The 21,241-nt window shown below is 34.6% G+C and overlaps 1 long non-coding RNA gene across 13 annotated transcripts in view; it reads left to right on the forward strand.

Moving 5' to 3' along the window:
* Window positions 1–21,241, forward strand: part of LOC146406913 (uncharacterized) — a 709,993-nt gene that overhangs the window by 124,536 nt on the left and 564,216 nt on the right. The window contains exons 1-2 of one of the 13 annotated variants that reach the window (XR_014841494.1): window positions 11,160–11,319; window positions 11,573–11,615. The exons of the other annotated variants lie outside the window; for them this stretch is intronic. This is a non-coding gene — a long non-coding RNA (uncharacterized LOC146406913). Of the gene's footprint in view, window positions 1–11,159; window positions 11,320–11,572; window positions 11,616–21,241 lie in introns of those variants that run through there. 13 annotated transcript variants of the gene reach the window in all.

Here is a 21,241-nt window from a genome sequence, read left to right on the forward strand (position 1 = left end):
TATTAGCTAAATTCATTACCTCTGGGCCACAACAGGTACTCCCTTCTGGGCTGATTTTATTCTGATTGCAATGGAAAACCATTCGCATGGGATACATGATTCAATGTAGTTTGTATCTGTTTCTCTGGATCTGTGCCTGCCTTCAAATCTAACTGGTGGGATGTAGTGAACAAATCCCAGAAGAGCTAAATCACTCTCATGACCAAAGGGTATTTACCCTCATCTTTAGTTTAGGCAGCTCAGAGATTAGATGAATAGAAAATGAGTTCTGCCAAATTTATTTTGCTCCCAATAATTTCAAATTATATATAAATAATTTTAATATATATTTGAGTATATATGTGAGTGCATTGTGTTTGTGTATAAACATATATACATATACATTTTTACAAATTATGTTTAACATGGTGATTTTTATCCTTATTTAGTTTGTAAGTAAAACAACTCTCTAATTCATACACATTTTAATGGAGTTTCATCATAATCTCAGGAAAATACAGAAGATTTCCTTAGGTGGAAAAGGAAAGAAAATTCATTTTACTTCCCTTTCACATTCTCACTTGCTTGTCACCTGCCAAAGGACAATGTTGTTTTACTTTTTAAATCCAGAGGTGCTCAAATGAGAAGCAGGCCTCACAATCCCATCCAGGTTCTTTCCATCCCAAGGGTAGTTCTCAGTCCTACTTATGTTGCACCCTCCTACACATGCAATTTAAGACTTGACCCACATAACTGTGGGGCAGCAAACCCTTAGAAACCACAGATGGACACCAGAACACTTTTTTGTACTAGCAAAAGTGCAGCTGGTCACTTATGTTGCTCTTTATGACATCAACTACTCAGCCCTGACAGTTTTTGTCTTGCTACCCATGATTATAGTTCTCACTGACGTAGGAGCAGAAGCCTGGGGAAAGGAGTAGTCCATATCTGTTTTCTGTTTGCATTAGTGGTACTCATTTTCTTAGTTTTTCTAAGGTAAAAAAATTGTAGAGTGTATGCTAGCCGGAGTTTAATGGATCTCCCTGTCAAAAACAGGTTAGAAGTTCTTGATAACCTTCTGAGGGATAAAAGTTGAATTCTTCCACTTCATGCTCAATCAGAAAATGGCAATAGTCATCAAATTAAACATGTCCTAATTACTTTTCCTATTATAAGATGACAATTTAACATTTGTCCTTGTGACTTTAAGCTGAATGGTAATTAGTCCACTTTCTATAGTTTTTTTTTTTTTCTTTTTATAGGCTCACATGAAGCATATGAAAATTCCCAGGCGAGGGGTCAAATTGGAGCTACAGCTCCTGGCCTGCAGCACACCCACAGCAGTGCAGGATCTGAGCCACATCTGTGACCTATATCACAGCTCATGGCAACACTGGTTACTTAACCCACTGATTGAGGCCAGGAATCAAACCCACATCTTCATGGATACTAGTCGGGTTCCTTATTGCTAAGCCATAGTGGGGACGCCTATTTTCTATAGTCTTAATTAAGCAACTCAAAATATGCTAAAGAAACTGTTTTAAAGAGTTGTAGAAATATGTTTTGCCTATTATTTCCTCCATCTTTGCAAATAATAGAAAATTCATGTAGCTTATTATTATCATTGCTATTGTTAATCCGTTAAGGTATATATTTTTGTTTAATGATAATTTTAAATATGAAATCTTTTTATTTTATAAAATATATTTATTTGCTGTCTTGCTAATTAGTTTTAATGTGATGAATAGTTATTATACATATTGAGGTTTGTTAACAATTTTTTTTCCAGTTAAATGAACTATGTGGTTATTTCCTTTATTAGAATTTATGAGTAGATATTTGCCAAAACAGTAATAAGAAAAGGAAAGTGCAACACTCTTTTTCACTCCCTACTTAAAATCCTTAGTTTTAGAAGTGAATCTTAGGGGAGGCAATGAGTTTGAGGATGTGGCTCGTATGGTATTAGTCTAGGTCAAAAAAATCATAACTTACTCTTTCCTTTGAAAGAAGGTGATGGAATCTATGGAAGTAAAAGAGAATTTTGTTTTTGTATTGTGTATTTAATTGATTGACATAAGAACAATACAATTAAGGAGCACATGACAGTATAATTTTTATTTATTATATATTGCTTTTGTTCAAAAGTCTTTTTCAATTTAAAGAGATTGAGATTATTTTCACTTCTGTAGTAATATAATGAAAATAAAATGAACTAATCTAGAAATGTTGGATGAATGTGGCCTAGACCAAAAGAAAGCCATGATTATCAACTCTAGTGAGTGAGTGAGCTTGGTCAAGAATGACCAAGTGAGCTTGGATATAAGAGGCTCTAAAAAGTTACCAGAATGTTTCTGCGCCAGAGTTCTCATTATGGCTCAGCAGCAATGAATCAGACTTGGATCCATGAAATGCAGGTTCAGTCCCTGGCCTTGCTCAGTGGGTTAAGGATCCAGCATTGCCATGATAGGTTGCAGACGTGGCTTGGATCCCATGTTGCTCTGGCATAGGCTGGTGGCTACAGCTCAGATTGGACCCCTAGCCTGGGAACTTCCATATGCCATGGGTGCGGCCCTAAAAAGACAAAAAGAAAAAAATTGTTTCTGCATACATTCAATTGTAAGTGGTAGGATGAACTAAGAACATAATACCTCATCAGTAGAGGCAGCAGTGCCTTGGCAAGCACTGCGCTTTACACAGCTACTCTCAATTATCTGGATAGTGTAAACCTCCCCAAATGTCAATGAAATTATAATGAGAAAAATCCTCATATGAATGTAAGTTGAAGAGTTGAAAGCAGGGCAGCTTCATCTGAAAAAAAGATGTAGATGGGAGTTTGTGCAGCAAATGGAAGTTGGGATAATAAACAGGTTTAGGTTACAGGTGAAATTGGTAACTGATGGCACTTGGTTGTAATTTTGCTTTTTTGTTTGTTTGTATTATTGGATTAGTCATTCATAGTGCCAGTAAATGAATTATTCCAAAACTTTCCTTTACCCCCCTATTGTCAATATGTCCCTTTGAAGGATCTTAAAATGGAAAAAATAGATTGATGTGTGTGAGTGGGCTGGAAATTCTAGTAATTATAGTAGCTTGCTTCTTTTGTTTTTAAAGCAAAAACCTTCAGCTTTTATGTATTTTAAAATTTTTTGGAAGTATATTTGATTTACAACATTGTTTTAATTTCTGCTGTACAGCAAAGTGACTCAATTATACCCATACATACATTATTTTTTATATTCTTTTCCATAATGGTTTATCTCAGGATGCTGAATATAGTTCTCTGCGTTATAGAGAAGGACTTTGTCATTTATCCTCTGACCATAGTAAAAGGCAAGGAGTTACATTTAAAGTGCAAGCTACCTCTGAACAAAACCATAGCTTGCACTTCAAATGCAACTCGCTACCTCTTACTATGGTCAGAGAAGACTGGGCCCAACCAAAAGGAGTAGATTTAGGGATCAAATGGCTGGATCTCAGAGTTGTCATCATAAGAAATCAAAGTACATCCTGGCATTCATAATTAAAAACTGTTGAACAATGAAGAGCATTTACAAAATAAAAACTGAAATCTTCATGTATTGCAAGATTTTTCTGTTCATAGATTATTTGGAAATACCTGTTTTTAGATTTAAGAAAACAATGATACCTCACCATTAGTCTCTGAAAGGAAACTCACCATTAAGCCTTATACTCAAGGTGAGATATCTTACTGATGATCAAACACATTGTTTTAAATAGTCATGATGTATCTTGCTGCTGATGGGATATTAAAGGAAAAATCAAGAAAATGATTTGCCTAGGAAAGCACACATATCAGTAGAAATTATGGGGGAAATCCCATTTTGGTGCTCAGTATTAATTGGAACTACGAAAGCATTTTCTCTCTCAAATCATTTTTACTAGGAAGTAATAAATATATTCCTTACTTCACCCACAAGCTAAATTCTTGATGAGATTAATTTTCTTCATTACATTAAATCCTTTGTAAATGATCTGAAGTCACTGCTCTCTGACAGTAGTTCAGTAGTTTACGTCAGTGATCACAATCCAGTTCCTAGTATTAATGTGTCCATGTCATGAAAGATGTCAGGAAAATTGATATTAATGAGAGCCCTTGCTGGAAAACTCAGGACAGAGGCCAAGTAGAAACTTCTGTGGACAATGAACTCTGTCTTAACTTCCATGGGTTATGCTTTCCTATCACAATTGAAAGCACCAAAAGATTTCACTGTGAAGAAATGCATTTGGAAACCTAGAAGATTTAAATCTGTTGTACTGGAGGCTGTCATCTGTCATGGCGCATACTTCATTCAATATAGGCCTTAATCAGTATCCACTTGCTCAGACTGCTTAAAAGTCACAGACTGTAGGAATGAAGAATAATAAAGAACATTTTGAAACATGGTAGTTTGTGATATAAACATGCAACATCTTACATCCACCACTCAGACATGTGCAGTATGAAATTCCAAGGAGTGAATGGAAACTTGCCTCTCGTTACACAAATGTTAAGGAAATAAGTTACCAGGCACAGAAATATACATACTACACACACACACACACACACACACACACACACACACACACACACACCACAGCCACAGCAACGCCAGATCGGAGCCACACCTGTAACGTATACCACAGCTCACGGCAATGCCAGATCCTTAACCCACTGAGCGAGGTCAGGGATTGAACCCACAACCTCATGGTTCCTAGTCAGGTTTGTTTCTGCTGTGCCTCGATGGAAACTCCAAGAGTCCTCAAATTCTTATTTGCATAACACATTGTCATTAGGAAAAAATTAATATATATAACACAGGATTTCTTTGCTGTTTTCCAAATATAATTTAGGTTCATTCAGTAAAATCTACAGAACAATGTTCAAGTTGTTAGCAATGCTTTATTGTAATTGGATTGTCTAATAATGAAGCTATTTTAATGAAAGATCTATAAAATATTTTAAGGTTATCTATGTTTTAAGACATTTTGGAAATTCCTACATTATATTATTCCAAACTATGCCTTCTAAATTAAGCTCCAGGCTCTGCAATAATCTGGTATTCCATACAAATAATATACGTATGATTGATTTCAGTAACCTGGCTTTGGGGTTACTGTAATATATACTGACTTTTTTCTAATCTGATTTTAAAGTATTCTATTTGTTTAGGGTAAGAATTCATTATCCCAACTCCTCTTTTAAAAAGCATTTACCCTTAGGAATATCCATATAAGATCCTTAACATCAGTGCATTTAACAGTTTCCTTTCTTCCCAGACATTAATAGTTAAACTATGATAATAAGACAGGCCATAAAATGAAGAGAAACCATACCAAATGGAGAGAATAGATAGTATTCTCAATACTCTAGAGGTCCCCCAAGTAAAGATGGGACCTCTAAAATATTGAGAATACTATCTATTTCAAAAAAATTTTTTTTGTCCTTTTAGGGCCGCAGCCATGGCATATGGAGGTTCCCAGGCTAGGGATGGAAATGTAGCTTCTGAAGCTGCCAGCCTATGCCACAGCCACAGCAACATCAGATTTGAGCCACATCTGCCACCTACACCACAGCTCACAGCAACGCCAGATCCTTAACCCACTGAATGAGGCCAGGGATCAAACCAGCATCCTCATGATGCTAGTCAGATTCATTTCTGCCAAGATATGGTGTAAACTCCTGAAATAATTTTTTAAAATCTCTACCAACAAACAATACTGAATTCACCCACAACTTTTTTAGAGTCGTTGAAAAATGACTGAAATTTTCATTTTTGATTCTCCCAGTCTTTTTAATTCCTTGACTATTAGATGGAATATACACTTTCCCTAATCTTTACCTTCCAGTCTAAACATAACAAGAAAATATTCGGTATAAAAATATTCTAGCTTTTCAATATACAATAGAATTTGGTTATTATAAATCTTAATGAGTGATGCTGATGAATAAAAAAACACATTTCTGAAGTGATGAATTGCTTCCTAAGGACAAGTACAAATGATAAGTGTCTTTAAATTTGGAAGTAAGTAAGTCAGCTTTCTCTCTTTTATTTGGTGTACTCAATCTGTGTCAATGTGACTCTAGTTTCTACTTAAATAACATTTTAGGAAACAAGTCACATTAACTTGATGAGATTTCTTTTTACTTCATACTACTGTTTTTCAAAATTACGAATTGCCTGTCTTGACACTAAGGCATCCATGATGATTAACTTGGCTGTTGACTCAATTATTTCCTTCTAAAATTAGAAACTGCAAAGTGCTGTAATATTTAAATGACTAGCACTCCAGTAATACTGCAGATTAATCATTTCAAGCTAATGATGAAAAACAGTAAATGTTCCTCTACTCTCCATAGCTATTCTAAATAGTGTGTCAAACAGAGTAGGCTCTATCTATTGTCACTGCATTTAAACATGGGCTATGAAGGGAGCATGTATGAAACACTGTTCAGGGCTTTGATAGTCTTCACTTAATATCTGCTTGGAAATGGTTTTAGAAAATGCCTGTTTCTCAGTTAAGATATTTAGTAAGATATGTACTTTCAAGACTTGTTATCCCTGAGAAAAAGTTTTGTGCTTTGATTACTGTAGCCTTGTCATATTGTGTCATATTATCTGAAATCTGGGAGGGTCATGCCTCTTGTTTTCTTGTTTTTTTTTTTTTTTTTGGCTCAGGATTGCTTTTGCAATTCTGGGTCTCATGGACTTGAAGAACAGACTTGTGGTTGCAGAGGGAGGGTGGCAAGGAGTAGGATGGACTGGGAGTCTGAGGTTAGAAGATGCAAACTATTGCATTTGGAGGGGATAAGCAATGAGGTCCTACTGCATAGCACAGGGAACTATATTTAGTTACTTATGATGGAATGTGATGGAAGATAATGTTAGAAAAAGAATATATATGTATATATACGAATGACTGGTTCACTGCTATACAGCAGAATTTGATAGAATATTGTAAATCAACCATACTATAAAAAATAAAAATAATAATTTTTAAAGTTTTGTGCTTTGAAAAGTTGTATTTTCCTGGTGTTCTACAGCAGAGGGAAGATAATTTCTTAAATGTTTCCAGAAGGCATGTAATTATTGACAGAGAATAATGGGTGTAGAATAGAGTGAGGAGGCAATACATCTCACTGTATAAGCTGTCATTTAGGTATATACGAATTAATTTACTTTAATTAAAATTTGAAATTATTAATTCAGCCCCCAAATAATAATGATTGTTTGTGGAAATGATACAAAATAACCATGAACTACCTGGCTTGAACAATAAATTTCTCGATAGATTGTTATATTAGCAGCCTCTTAGGTCTTTTTTATTTAATAGGACTCATCTGAGCCATTTCTTGATATTAAGAAAGAAAAAGAAACAAGACGTTATTATTTATTCATCAACTACCTGCTTTTTCTCAATTCCAGTTCCGGATTACTTTTCCTCTCCCCACCATGTTTACACTTGAATACTCCAGGGCTTAGTCATCCTGGGTCTCCTCTCTTCTGTCTACACCCTATCCAAAGATGATCTCATTCCATCTCAGAGTTTTATATATCAAACAGCTCTCACTTTACAACCCCTATGTTCAATTTACAACTCAATATGACTTTTTTTTTTTTGCACTTTGTCCTTCAACTTTTAAGAGTTCTTTATATAGTAAAGCTGTTTATATAGTAAAGCTATTAGCCCTCTGTCTGTGGTATAGGCTCTGGAGATGATCTACTGCTAGTTTGTCAGTTGTCTTTTAACTTTGTTTATGATTAATTTTGCCATACATTTTAGAGTGTTATCAAATTTATCACTTTTATTGACCCTGGATATTGGGTCAGTGTTAGACAGTCTGTCCCTATTCCAAGGTTGAAGAGTAACTCACCCAGGTTTTTCTAAAACTTGTATAGCTTTATTTTTACTTTGAGATACCTAATTTATTTAGAGTTTTTCTCATATATGGTGTGAGATATAGGTCAATTGTATCTATATGGCTGCACAGTTTTCCAGCATTATTTATTAAAAAGTTGATCTCTATTCAGGTGGTTTAAGATATCTCCTTTATCATATGCTAAATATCTGTATGTTCTGAGATGCACATCTAGACTTTCTATTCCAAAGATGTGTTTGTGAGCCAATACCTCATGACTTTAATTTTAGAGGTAGTATAGTATGTTTTAATATAGGGCAGAATAGTCCCATTCAGATATTTCTTTTTCAAATACATTTGACTAGTTCTTCTTTTTCATAATGTTTAGTGTTACTTTACATTTTATTCAAGTTGAGAAATATGATTTTATTTTTCTCCTAGGTTTATTGAGTCATAACTGACATATAACATTGCGTAAGTTTAAGGGGATCTTTTGATATATACATATGTATCATGAAAAAATGATTGCAATACAGCTAGTTAACATACCTGTCACCTCACATAGTTGCATTTCTGGATGGGGAGCTGAGAAATTTTAAGATATATTCTCTCAGCAACTTTCAAGTATACAATACAATATCGTTAACTCTAGTTAGTATGATATACATTAGTTCACCAGAACTATTCATTTATAACTGGAAGTTTGTGCTCTTCAACTGCATTTATCCATTTCTCCACCCCTACACCTACTCTACTCCTGACGACCACCAATCTATTATATATCTATGAATTCCTTTTTTTTTTTAAGATTCCACATATTAGATAAAAGAGCAGGTTTTTCTTTATCTGACTTTTATCAATCAGTATAACACCTTCAAGTTTCATCCATGTTATTGCAAATGGCAAGATTTCCTTCTCATTTATGGCTGAATAACATTCCATTGTATACACATTCCATATCTTCTTTATTCATTTAAAGATGGACACTTAGGTTACTTTCATACTTTGCTATCATGAATTTTGCTGCAATGAACATAGGAGTGTACATATCTCTTTGATATTCTATTTTCATTTCTTTCATGTATTTACCCAGAAGTGGGATTGTGGGATCATACAGTAGTTTTATTTTTAATTTTTTGATAAAACTACATACTGTTTTCCACAGTAGCTGTACCAGTTTACATTCCCACTAAAAGTGTACCATTGGTTTCCTTCACCAATGTCTTCTAGTTTTCAGTGTACAGATCTTTCATCTCCTTGGTTAAATTAATTCCTAGGTATTATATTGTTTTAATGCTATTGTGAATGACCTTGTTCTCTTTATTTTTTCAGAATTTGTTGATAGTGTATAAAAATATAAATGATTTTTTAATTGTAGTATAGTTGATTTACAGTGTTGTTTTTCCTTATAGGTTATTACAGGCTACTGAGTATAATTCCCTGTGATTTACAGTAGGTTCTTGTTGGTTATTTATTTTATATATAGTAGTGTGTATGAAACATACCTGATTTTATGTGTCAATTTTGTCTTCTGCAATTTTACTGAATTCGTTTACTAGTTCTAAGAGTTTTTTGGTGGAGACTTTAAGGTTTTTTGTATACATAATCATGTTTTCTGCAAACAGATACGATTTTATTTCTTCCTTTACAATTTGATTTCTTTTTTTTTCTTTCATGATCACTCTGGTTATGATGTCAGTACTATGTTGAATAAGAGTGTTAAGAAGTGGCACCCTTGTCTTGTTCTCAGACTGAGAGGTAAAGCTTCCAGCCTTTAAAGTAGCATATTAGTTGTGGGTTGTTATATATTTAATACTTGCCTTTGTATTTTTGAGGTGTATTCCTTCTTCACTCAACTTTTTGGGGGTTTGTGTGTGTCTTTTTATGGTGGCACCCATGGCATAATGGGATTTCCCAGGCTAGGGGTTGAATCAGCTGCTGGCCTATACCACAGCCACAGCAATGCAGGATCTGAGCCACATCTGTGACATCCATATTCATGATGAATATTGACCTGTTGTTTTCTTTTCTGTAGTGTCCTTATCTGTTTTGATAAGAATAATGCTGGCCTCATAAAATTAGTTTAGGAGAATTCCCTCCTTTTTATTATTTTTGAAGAGTTTGAGAAAAATTAGCATTATTTCTTTTTTAAAAAATTAGTGGAATTTACCATTGAGCATCCTGTCCCACACTTTTCTTTGTTGGGAGGTTTTCATTACTTATTCTGTCTTCTTACTTATTATTAGTGTGTTCCAATTTTCTATTTCTTTGTAATTCAGTCTGGATAGGCTGTTCATTCCTAGGAACTTATCGGTTCATTCTAGGTTGTCCACTTTGTTGGCATATCATTATTTATGTTAGTCTCTTATGATCCTTCGTATTTCTTATGATCCTTTGTATTTCTTTTTGTATCAGTTGTAATGTCTCCTCTTTTATTTATAATTTTATTTATATGAGTTCATCCTTTCTTTTTCTTCTTGGTCAGTATAACTAGAAGTGTGCCAATTATGTTTTTCAAAAAACAATTTCTTAGTTTTGTTAATCTGTTTATTCTTCTACTCTCAATTTTATTTACTTCTCCTTTAATATTTTTTTCTTCCCTTCTAGTAACTTTAGTCTTAATTATTCGTATATACATATGTATGTATGTATTTTTAGTTTCTTGATGGGTAAAGTTAGTTTGTGTATTTGAGGTTTTCCTTTTTTTCAATCTTTCTAACTGTCAAACAGGACTGTGAGGCTGTGCTCTGAGGTGAGGCCAGGCTGCAGCTTTGCCTCTAAGTTGGGCAGTACTGCAGGGCTTCAGGATCAGGTGAGTAACTCCCTGTGTTCTACCGTTGGGTGAGATTACTGGCCAGACTTTTTGGTCAGGCAAGGCCTCCATGTGTATTCTGTAGTTGAGTGGGGCTGGAGACTGTGTTCTATGGCTGAGAAGTGCCACTGTTTCTAGTTCCTGATCAGTTTCAGCTACAGACTCTGCTACACAATTCAGTTGTATGGCTATGCTTTCTGCCTGGATGAGGCTGAAGGTTGAATTTCCCAATGAGAGCAAGCTCATAGGCTGGGCTCCAAGGCTTCCTGGTTCATTGACCAAGTTTTCTGGTTATATGGGGCCAGAGGCTATGCTCAAGGTTTGAGCAGATTTACTGGCATGGCTTCCTATCCAAGTGAAGCTGTAGAATTGACTCCAAAGCTGTCTGGGCTGCCTGACAAAGTTTCCTGGTTGGATGAATTTGGAGGCTGTGCTCAGCAGTTGGGGAATGTACTCTGACTTTGCTTGCCTGCCCAGGCAGGCCCTAGAATGTGCTTTTGATTGCCAGGTATTTGTGTTCAGGCTGGGATCACTTCTTGGTCACTGGTATAACCAAGAATGCAATTAGCCAAAATTTGAGAGATGGTTGTTATAAGTTTCACCTTCCTCTCCATCCCTTTCTGATTCCAAGTTGTCTAGGCTTGCAGATTCCCTTAGTGATCTCTATTAGGTAAGAACCAACTGGGCCTCCTGAGAAGCCTCCCTCAAGAGTAGGCAAGTTAGATATTCACCTTGGGCTTTTTTTTTCTTTTCTTTTCTTTTTTTTTTTTTTTTTTTTTTTTTTCTGCTACTGGAGAAAGCATAGATGCAGAGAGATCCTCTAGATTCAGGTCTGTTCTGGTCTGAGGGAGGGGTGATGCAGTCAAATTGAAACCACTCCTTTTACTCTTCTAATGTCATCCTTTTCTACGTCTGTGGTCCAGGTGGGTACTTCATCCACAACCTCCACTGCTGGGATTTTCACAGGTATGTTTTGTCTATGGACACTTCTTAGTTGGTCTTCTTGTGAGGGAGACTGAAATTGGGAATGATATATGTCCCCTTTTCTTGCCTATTCTTGCATGTTTATATTTCTGTATGAATTTTACTATTACCTTGATCCACTCACTGGGATAATTTGGCAGCATTTTAATCGGTATTGTATTAACTTTACATATTAGTACACAGCTAATTTTCATTTTTTAAATGTGTTGTTTTTATTCAATTCTATTTTTGCATCTTTCAGGTGTAGTCTAAAATTTTTCTGATAAACTGTCCCTGTTTCTTAATAAATTCTTAAATACTTAATTTTTTGTTGCTAGTGTAAATTGATTTTTTTTCTTACCATTATGTCCTCTGTTTATTATTTGTAAAAGAACAACCATTGATTTTTTTAAACATTAATTTTATATTTTGCTGTTTGATTGAATTATTTTATCATTTGACTTATTTTTATAATTGATTGCAGTTTTATGGTATCTATCATATCTTTATCTTGTTTCTGATCTTAGCAGTCATGCTTCCATTGTTTTTCCATTAAAGAAGATAGTGGAGGCTCTTAGTAAGACAAAATAACCAAATTTGCCTTGTTGCTCCCACTGAAAGAAACCATAAAGACTGGACAGAATGCAAGTTATTTGATGACACCCATATACAAATAACTGAATCTCAACCTAAACTCTATACCTTATACAAAAATATTAACTTGAAACACATCAGAAATCTGAAAGAATTATAAAACATTTAAAAGTAAACATAGGAGAAAATATTTGTAGTCTAGGGTTAATCAAAGAGTTCTTATCCATAGTACCAGAGCACGAACCATAAATATCTCTTACCTTTAGTCAATATAGCACAATCCAGGACTTTTGTTTTTGGCTGGTTGGTAGAAGCATGATGATGTTTCCTAGTTATATGGGTTTTCTTTACCCTATAGAACCCTGAAATTGTCTTACTTTTCTTTGTCTCTAAACAATCCTATTGCCAAAGGGTGTTTCTACCTTAATTTTGGCCTTTTTTCTCCCCCAGAAGATAGGAGATTTTTACAGTCACCCTTTAAATGTACCCTGTCCCTTTAGATATCATCTCCCCTTTTAAATCATACCTGCCACTTTAAATAGTGACACCCTCTTTAAACCATATCTATATAAAAAAAAATCTCTTTTCTATAGATTACGCCTTGATGTGCCCAGACACTTTTCCAGAAGTTTCAGATTTTGGATGCGTTTAGTATTTTTGGTGCTTATTGCAGGTCATCCTTAGGCTCCTCTGACTAGTCTCCGTCTATTCTTTCCCACAGTTTTTCTCATTCTGTCTTTGCCTGCCTCAAAGTCTTATGCCTGGGCAAGAGTAGTATAGTAACCTGAGATATTTTTCCCTGGAACTTGGTGTTTTATTTTTCCTCTTTTCATTTATAGTTATTTAGTTTCAGCATTATTTGTCTTCAAATGATGATATAGTTATAATTTTACATTACTTAATTTTCACTTTTGATTCTTTTAGGAATAAAAGAGAGATTATACCATTTTCTCTTGGTTTGGAGAGGAAAATTTTGGAAGTGGTAGCTATATTGCAATCATTGTCCTTAATTACCAAGGAATATTGCTGAAAATATAATTTTCTAAAATATTGCTAAGGATTTTTTTCATGTTTATTCATAGCAGAGATTGACTTCTAATTTTACTTTCTAATAATGTACTTATCAGATTATTATTATGGTATATTTGCTCTGGTTTCATAAAAAATGTTTTGACTCTAAAGCTGGCGAGGATAGGCACAACATGAGTTTGGAAATTTTGTTATACCAGTAAGTAAGAAAAGAATAAAATAATAATAATAAATAAAATAAATATATAAGGACATATCATAAGGATTCAGGAGGAAGTTTTGTGACACCTGCTGGCTAAATCTTGGACAATTTGATCAACAAAGTCAAAATCCATGTGTATAGAGCAAACATAATTATACAAACAGACAAATAAATAGACAAAAGGAGAAGCTGAAGGGCTTTTTCTCATAGTAGAATGTCAGTTGACAGCCTCTAAATGTGAAGAGATTATAGGAGGTGGAAAAATATCGTTTTATAACCATCATAGTGAAGATTTGTTCAGACAAGAATCATTAATGGTTGCTAAACCTAGGAGAATTTTTTAAAATGAAATACAGGATATTTATATGGTCTGAATGTATCTTCCCACAAATTCTTTATTAGTTTCAAGCAAGAAAATAGTAGCTATAAAGTGGAGAAACAGGAAAATACCTTGTCTGGGTGAAAATATTAATATCCACAATGAGAAGCAGATGGACTTTGTAAGCTTCCTGATGTGTATTCCTTGAGGGACCTGATATGGGACATGTGACAATCTGGAATTAAACTTGTGGATCTAATCATGATAAACCTTAGGCAAATTTGAAATGGGGATAATTCTCTTTACACAAAGAAAAGTTGATGACCCCAGGTCTGGAGCAGGAAATGCACAGCATGATTATGAAGTATCTTGTCATGACAGAGCACAAGAAAGCTATGCAAGAGCACTTGAATCTTGTCAGAAGTTTTCATGGGTCAAATGTAGCTCACATGAGTAAAGATAGAGTGATTTCTACAATTACATTTATATAAGGAAAATAACTCTAAGAGATTGAAGCTTGGTCAAGTATGTTTAGATCCAAGAGTTGTTGACAATTAAAAAGTAGCTGTTTATAACTTGAAGTTGTTAGTAAAACAATATATTATTTTTAAATAGCCAATTTGAGAGAAAAAAATCAAGTATGTATCTTTTCCTCCTAAAAATGCTACTAGTGTAAAACTTAATAGTAAATTTAAAGAAATATTTCTCCTTAAAGAAGTACTCCAATGAAAAAGAATACTAAAATTAGAATATTTCACAACTTCTGATAACAATGACTCCAAGAATTGGGTATCAAAGGCTGTTAACCAAAATATGAGACCAGCAGATATTATGTGCTTGCAAATGGCAGAACACACTTAAACCACTTATAAAACTGTCTCCCCAAGACATTTCTATATCTTACCAAGTCTTTAAGTCAAACAGAAGGCAGATAAGTGTTTGAAATTCATCATGGGATGCAAGCACCAAAATTTATACAATGAGAAAACACTATGGAACAAATAACCTTTTTTTTTTTTTTTTAACAAACTGAAAGAAGAGGAGAAACATGATGAAAGTAGAACATATAGATTTAAAGAAACTTAAGAGCCATATCACACATGGGCAATGTGTGGACTTTATTGGGTCATATTCAAAGTCCTTTTAAGCTTGATTTTATGACATTTAAAAGAGAAGTGAGGGGAGTTCCCATCATGGCGTAGTGGAAACAAATCTGAGTATGAACCATGAGGTTGTGGGTACAACCCTGGCCTTGCTAGTGGGTTAAGGGTCCAGCTCTGCTGTGAGCTGTGGTCTAGGCCAGGTGTTCGACCCCTAGCCCGGGAGCCTCCATATGCTGCAGGTGTGTCCCTAAAAAGCCAAAAAATTAAAAAATAAAAGAGAAGCGAAAATTTGAATATTAAATACGTATATGATGATATAGAGTTGAGTGACAAAATTTTTAGGTGTGATAATGATAGAGTGATTTTGCAAATAAAAAAAAAAAACTATTAAAGAAAACTTATACTGGAGATCTCATCGTGGCTCAGTGGTTAACGAATCCGACTAGGAACCATGAGGTTGAGGGTTCGAAACCTGGTCTTGCTCAGTGAGTTAAGGATCCGGCGTTGCTGTGAGCTGTGGTGTAGGTTGCAGACTCGGCTTGGATCCTGCGTTGCTGTGGCTCTGGTGTAGGCCGGCAGCTACAGTTCCAATTCGACCCCTGGCCTGGGAACCTCCATATGCTGCAGGAGCAGCCCAAGAAATGGCAAAAAAAAAAAAAAAAAAAAAAAAAAAAAAAAGAAAACTTGTACTTTTATAGATAATTACAGAATTCATTGAATAAATGATAAGATATGTGAGATTTGATTCAAAATACAATGGGGACTGCAGAAGTAAGAGAATGAACATATGAAGGAAGATAGGCAATGGGTTCTTATTTCCTGAAGCTTAGTTTTGTGTACATGGAAATTCTTTATGTACTTTGGCACATGTTTACAATATTTCATGATTAAAAAAACTCTTCACGGTCTTTATCAATAAACTGCTTTGATAGACTTAAAGAAATAGTATCTTATCATCCAGGTAAGCACCTAGCTCACAGTGGATCATCAATTAATATACATTAAATGAAAGATTAAATTCATATTAAAACCAGAGAAAAAGTAAAACAAAGTATCAGTGTTTAAATTTTCTTCCTGCGTCTCATTTCTTATCCAAATCTACAAATATGATTAAAAATGAGATTTTGTAATATGTCATGATTGTCTTGGGTTTGTTTAAATTGACATACTCAAAGAATTTAATATTAATTCTGTTTTACTTTAAGGTAGCTTATTCTTCAGTAATCACAATCCTTTCAGCACAATATATAATTATTAGCAAAGTCATGAGTCATATGTTCTTGTCTTTTCTAGTCTTCCACAAATATTTTTTTTTTTTTTTGCAGTGAAAGAACTTTGCAGAGAAAGGAAACCTATGAGGCCATGTTAAAGACAGTTATTCAAAGTTCTGAACTGCTTTCCTCTCCCTATAAAGTGCTTTAACTAAGATCCATTTTTTATCTCAAATGTTTCCCATCTCTCAAAGAATTGTTTCATACCAATAATAGCAGTCATGTTACAGTAAGGTATCCAGTTAGGTGTGGAGCATTTCAAGAAAGCTTAAAGAAAGTATTTTTAATTAAATGAAACCATAATTTCCCAGCAGTGAGTTATTTTATATCCCTCAAACTGAGAGATACACTCCAGCACAAAAGAATAGTGGTTAGAATTTCCAAGACTCAATTTGGAAAGATGTTACATCTGAATAGGGAAGGAGCAGTGTAATTACTGGAGGTTCCATAGACAGTTTCATTAATAATGAAGTTCCATAACATGTTCAGACAGCAACCTTAACAGCTCTTCCATTTGTTAGGAAACAATGTTCCTGCATTGTTTTGTATTTTGCGTTTAATTTTTGCTTTATTTTTTTAAAGTATCACTTTGGAAATCTGTGTTTGTTTTTTTGGCTTTTTGGTTTGTTTGTTTGTTTGCTTTTTTCCTTGACAAGGGTAAAAATATTTTACCCTTACTGGCACTTTAGTTCACTTCAAGTTCAATTTTATTCCCCAGTGTTACTGTTATTTGTAGTAGGTTGATTTAATTGCTCCATTATTTGCCCACGGAAGCAATCAAAAGGAGCAGTTTGAACCAGACCTTTTTTTTTTTTTTTTTTTTTTTTTAGTGTCAGTTTGTAGAAATTGCTTTAAGGTCTGCAAAAGTCTTTGTTTGTCTATTCAACAAGATTGGTAGGTCAGCCAGCCATGGTAGTTCGATCCAGCTGTGCCTGCATGTTTTAAGAAAGGATATATGCTTTAAGCCTCCTAATCAAGACAGTAAAAAAAAATCAGTTCATTTCCTAAAATTTGGATAAGGCTATTTCCCTTGGTGATGATGGAGTCTAATTTCTCAGTGCCCAATCTTTCTCCCCACCTTTTTACTGACTATAATAAAAATCCCTCAAAACAAAACACCAATGGATGAGCTTGCATTAATTCAACTACTTTCTCATAGCTTCAAACCATATATTTATGTGTTCCATTTTTTTTCTTCATTTGCTGGTACTCCACCCAACTGGGCAGCATATCTTAGAAGCTTAGAAAATTCAGCAGTCAAATACCAAAAAGAGGGAAATAAAGTTTCACGTGACATTTCAGATGTCAGATTTAGCCTGATTTATTTTGAAGGAAATAAAATAGGAAACTATTTTAAAAATATATTTATCACATTTTCCTTGGCCTATGAGTTTGATAACTGTTTTTCAGTATGTTATTTTTGAGCTTCAAAAACAAATGAATTTTGCCATTAATTATCCAGCAATGAAGGCTTCAATAAAATATGAAAAAAAATGTGATGAAATATTCAGCTTCTAAAATAACCATGAGGATTAGAAACAAATATGGGATAATGTTTTGTATAATGTATATTTATTTTTGTTCACAATTATTATTTTTTATTTTAATGATTTTTATTGTTTCCATCATAGCTGGTTTACAGTGTTCCATCAATTTTCTACTGCACAGCAAGGTGACCTAGTCACACATACATATATACATTCATTTTTCTCACATTGTCATGTTCCATCACAAGTGACCAGACATAGTTACCAATGCTACGCAACAGGATCCCATTGCTTATCCAATCCAAAGGCAATAGTTTGCTTATATTAACCCCAATTTCCCTATCCATCCCAGTCCCTCCCCCTCCCGCTTGGCAACCAAAGTCTGTTCTGCATGTCCATGATTTACTTTTCTGTGGAAAGGTTCATTTGTGTCATATATTAGGTTCCAGATATAAGTGATATGGTATTTGTCTTTCTCTTTCTGACATACTTCACTTAGTATGAAAGTATCTAATTCCATCCATATTGCTGCAAATAGCATTATTTTGTTCTTTTTTTATGGCTGAGTAGTATTCAATTGTGAATATATACAACTTCATCTTAATCCAATCAACTGTCGATGGACATTTAAGTCGTTTCCATATCTTGCCTATTGCGAATGGTGCTGCAATGAATGCAAGAGTGCATGTGTCTTTTTTTTTTTTCTTTGCCATTTCTTGGGCTGTTCCCATGGCATATGGAGGTTCCCAGGCTGGGGGTTGAATCAGAGCTGTAGCCACCGGCCTACACTAGAACCACAGCAACATGGGATCTGAGCCGCGTCTGCAACCTACACCACAGCTCATGGCAAAGCCGGATCCTTAACCCACTGAGCAAGGCCAGGAATCAAACCCACAACCTCATGGTTCCTAGTAGGATTCGTTAACCACTGAGCCATGGCAGGAACTCCTGCATGTGTCTTTTTTAAGGAAAGTTTTGTCTGGATATTTGCCCAAGCGTGGGGTTGCTGAGTCATATGGTAGTTCTATGTATAGTTTTCTAAGGTACCTCCATACTGTTCTCCATAGTAGTTGTAACAACTTACACTCCCACAAACAGTGCAGGAGGGTTCCCTTTTCTCCACACCCTCTCCAGCACTGGTTATTTGTGGACTTATTAATGATAGCCATTCTGACTGGTGTGAGGTGGTACCTCATAGTAGTGTTCATTTGCATTTATCTAATAATCAGTGATGTTGAGCATTTTTTCATGTGCTTATTGGCCATCTGTATATCTTCCTTGGAGTAATGTCTATTCATGTCTTTTGCCCATTTTTCAATTGGGTCATTGGCTTTTTTGCTGTTGAATTGTATAAGTTGTTTGTATATTTTAGAGATTAAGCCCTTGTCAGTTGCATCATTGGAAACTATTTTCTCCCATTCTGTAAGTTGTCTTTTTGGTTTTTTATGGTTTCCTTTGCTGTACAAAAGCTTGCCATTTTGATTAGGTCTCATTGGTTATTAATTTTTGCATTTATTTCTGTTGCTTTGGGTGACCTACATGAGAAAACATTTGTAGGGTTGATATCAGAGATTGCTTTGCCTACATTCTCTTCTAGGAGTTTGATATGGCATATGGAGGTGTCTTATCTTACATTTAAGTCTTTAAGCCATTTTGTGTTTATTTGTGTGCATGGTGTGCGAGTGCATTCTAGTTTCATTGATGTACATGTGGCAGTCCAGTTTTTCCAGCAACAATTGCTGAAAAGAGTGTCTTTTTTTTCCCATTTCATATTCTTGCTTACTTTGTCGAAGATTAATTGACCATAGGTGTCTGGGTTTATTTCTGGGTTCTCTATTCTGTTCCATTAGACTGTCTGTGTTTTGGTACTAGTACCACACTGTCTTGAATACTGTGGCTTTATAATATTGCCTAAATTCTGGGAGAGTTATGCCTCCTATTTGTTTTTGTTTCATAGGATTGCTGTGGCAATTCTGGGTCTTTTGTGGTTCCATATAAATTTTGGGGTAGTTTGTTGTAGATCTGTGAAATATGTCATGGGTAATTTGATAGGGATTGCATTGAATCTGTAGATCACTTTGGGTAGTATGGCCATTTTTACAATACTAATTTTTCCAACCCAGGAGCTTGGAATATCTTTCCATTTCTTTGTATTCTCTTTAATTTCCTTGATTAATGTTTTGTAGTTCTCAGCATCTAAGTCTTTCTCCTCTTTGGTCAGATTTATTTCCAGGTACTTGACTTTTTGGGGTGCAATTTAAAAAGGTATTTTTGTATACTTTTTCTAATATTTCATTGTTAGTATACAGAAATGTGACTGATTTCTGAATGTTAGTCTTGTATCCTGCTGATTTGCTGAGTTTGTGGATCAGTTCAAGTAGTTTTTGTATTGAGTCCTTTTGTTGTCTCTATATAGTATCATGTCGTCTGCATACAGTGACAGTTTTACCTCTTCTCTTCCTATTTGGATGCCTTTCATTTCTTTTGTTTGTCTGACTGCTGTGGCTAGGACTTCCAGTACTCTGTTGAATAACAGGGGTGAGAGTGGGCATCCTTGTCTTGTTCCAGATTTTAGTGAGAAGGCTTTCAGCTTTTCTCCACTGAGTATTATATTGGCTGTGGGTTTGTCAAAAATGGCTTTTATTATGTTAAGGTAAGTTGCCTCTATACCCAGGTTGGTAAGAGTTTTTTCATGAATGGATTTGGACTTTGTCAAATACTTTTTCTGCATCTGCTGAGATCATCATTTGGTTTTTACTTTGCTTTTGTTAATATGGGGCATGATGTTGATTGATTTGTGTATGTTGGACCTTCCTTGTGAACATGGGATGAATCAACTTGGTTGTGGTGTATGATCTTTTTGATATGTTTTTGGATTTGGTTGGCTAAAATTTGTTGAGAATTTTTTTGCATCTATATTCATCAAAGATATTGGCCTATAGTTTTCTTTTTTGGTGGTATCTTTTTCTGGTTTTGGTATTAGGGTGATGGTGGCATCATAGAATGTCTTTGGGAGTGTTCCTTCTTCTTCAACCTTTTGGAAATATTTAAGGAGGATGGGTATAATTTCCTCTTTGTATGTTTGGTAGAATTCATCTATGAAGCCATCTGGACTTTTATTTGTAGGGAGTGTTTTTTTATGACATCTTCAATTTCATTTCTAGTGATCGGTCTGTTCAGTTGATCTATTTCTTCTTGATTCCGTTTTGGCAGGTTGTAAGTCTCTAGAAAGTTGTCCATTTCTTCTAGGTTGTCAAATTTGCTAGCATACAATTATTCATAGTATTCTTTGGTGGTTTTATGTATTTATGCAATATCCATTGTGATTTCTCCTTTTTCATTTGTGATTTTGTTTAATTGGGTTTTTTTCTCCTCTTCTTAGTGAGTCTGGCTAGAGGTTTGTCAATTTTGTTTAATTTTTCAAAGAGGAGCTCTTGGTTTAATTGATTTTTTCTATTGTTTTTTTGAATCACTATTTTATTGATTTCCTCTCTGATCTTTATGACTTCCTTCCTTCTGCTGATGTTTAGGTTTTGTGTATTCTTTTTATAATTCATTCATTTGTCAATTTGAGGTTTTTCTTCTTTTTAGAGGAAGGCCTGAATTTTTATGAATTTCCCTCTA

The sequence above is a fragment of the Sus scrofa genome, chromosome 1 (assembly GCF_054392235.1).
Source record: "Sus scrofa isolate SSC_HxYL_T2T_F1_AM1 chromosome 1, Sscrofa_HxYL_maternal_Yorkshire_Landrace_v2.0, whole genome shotgun sequence".
In the NCBI taxonomy this organism is placed as follows: Eukaryota; Metazoa; Chordata; class Mammalia; order Artiodactyla; family Suidae; genus Sus; species Sus scrofa.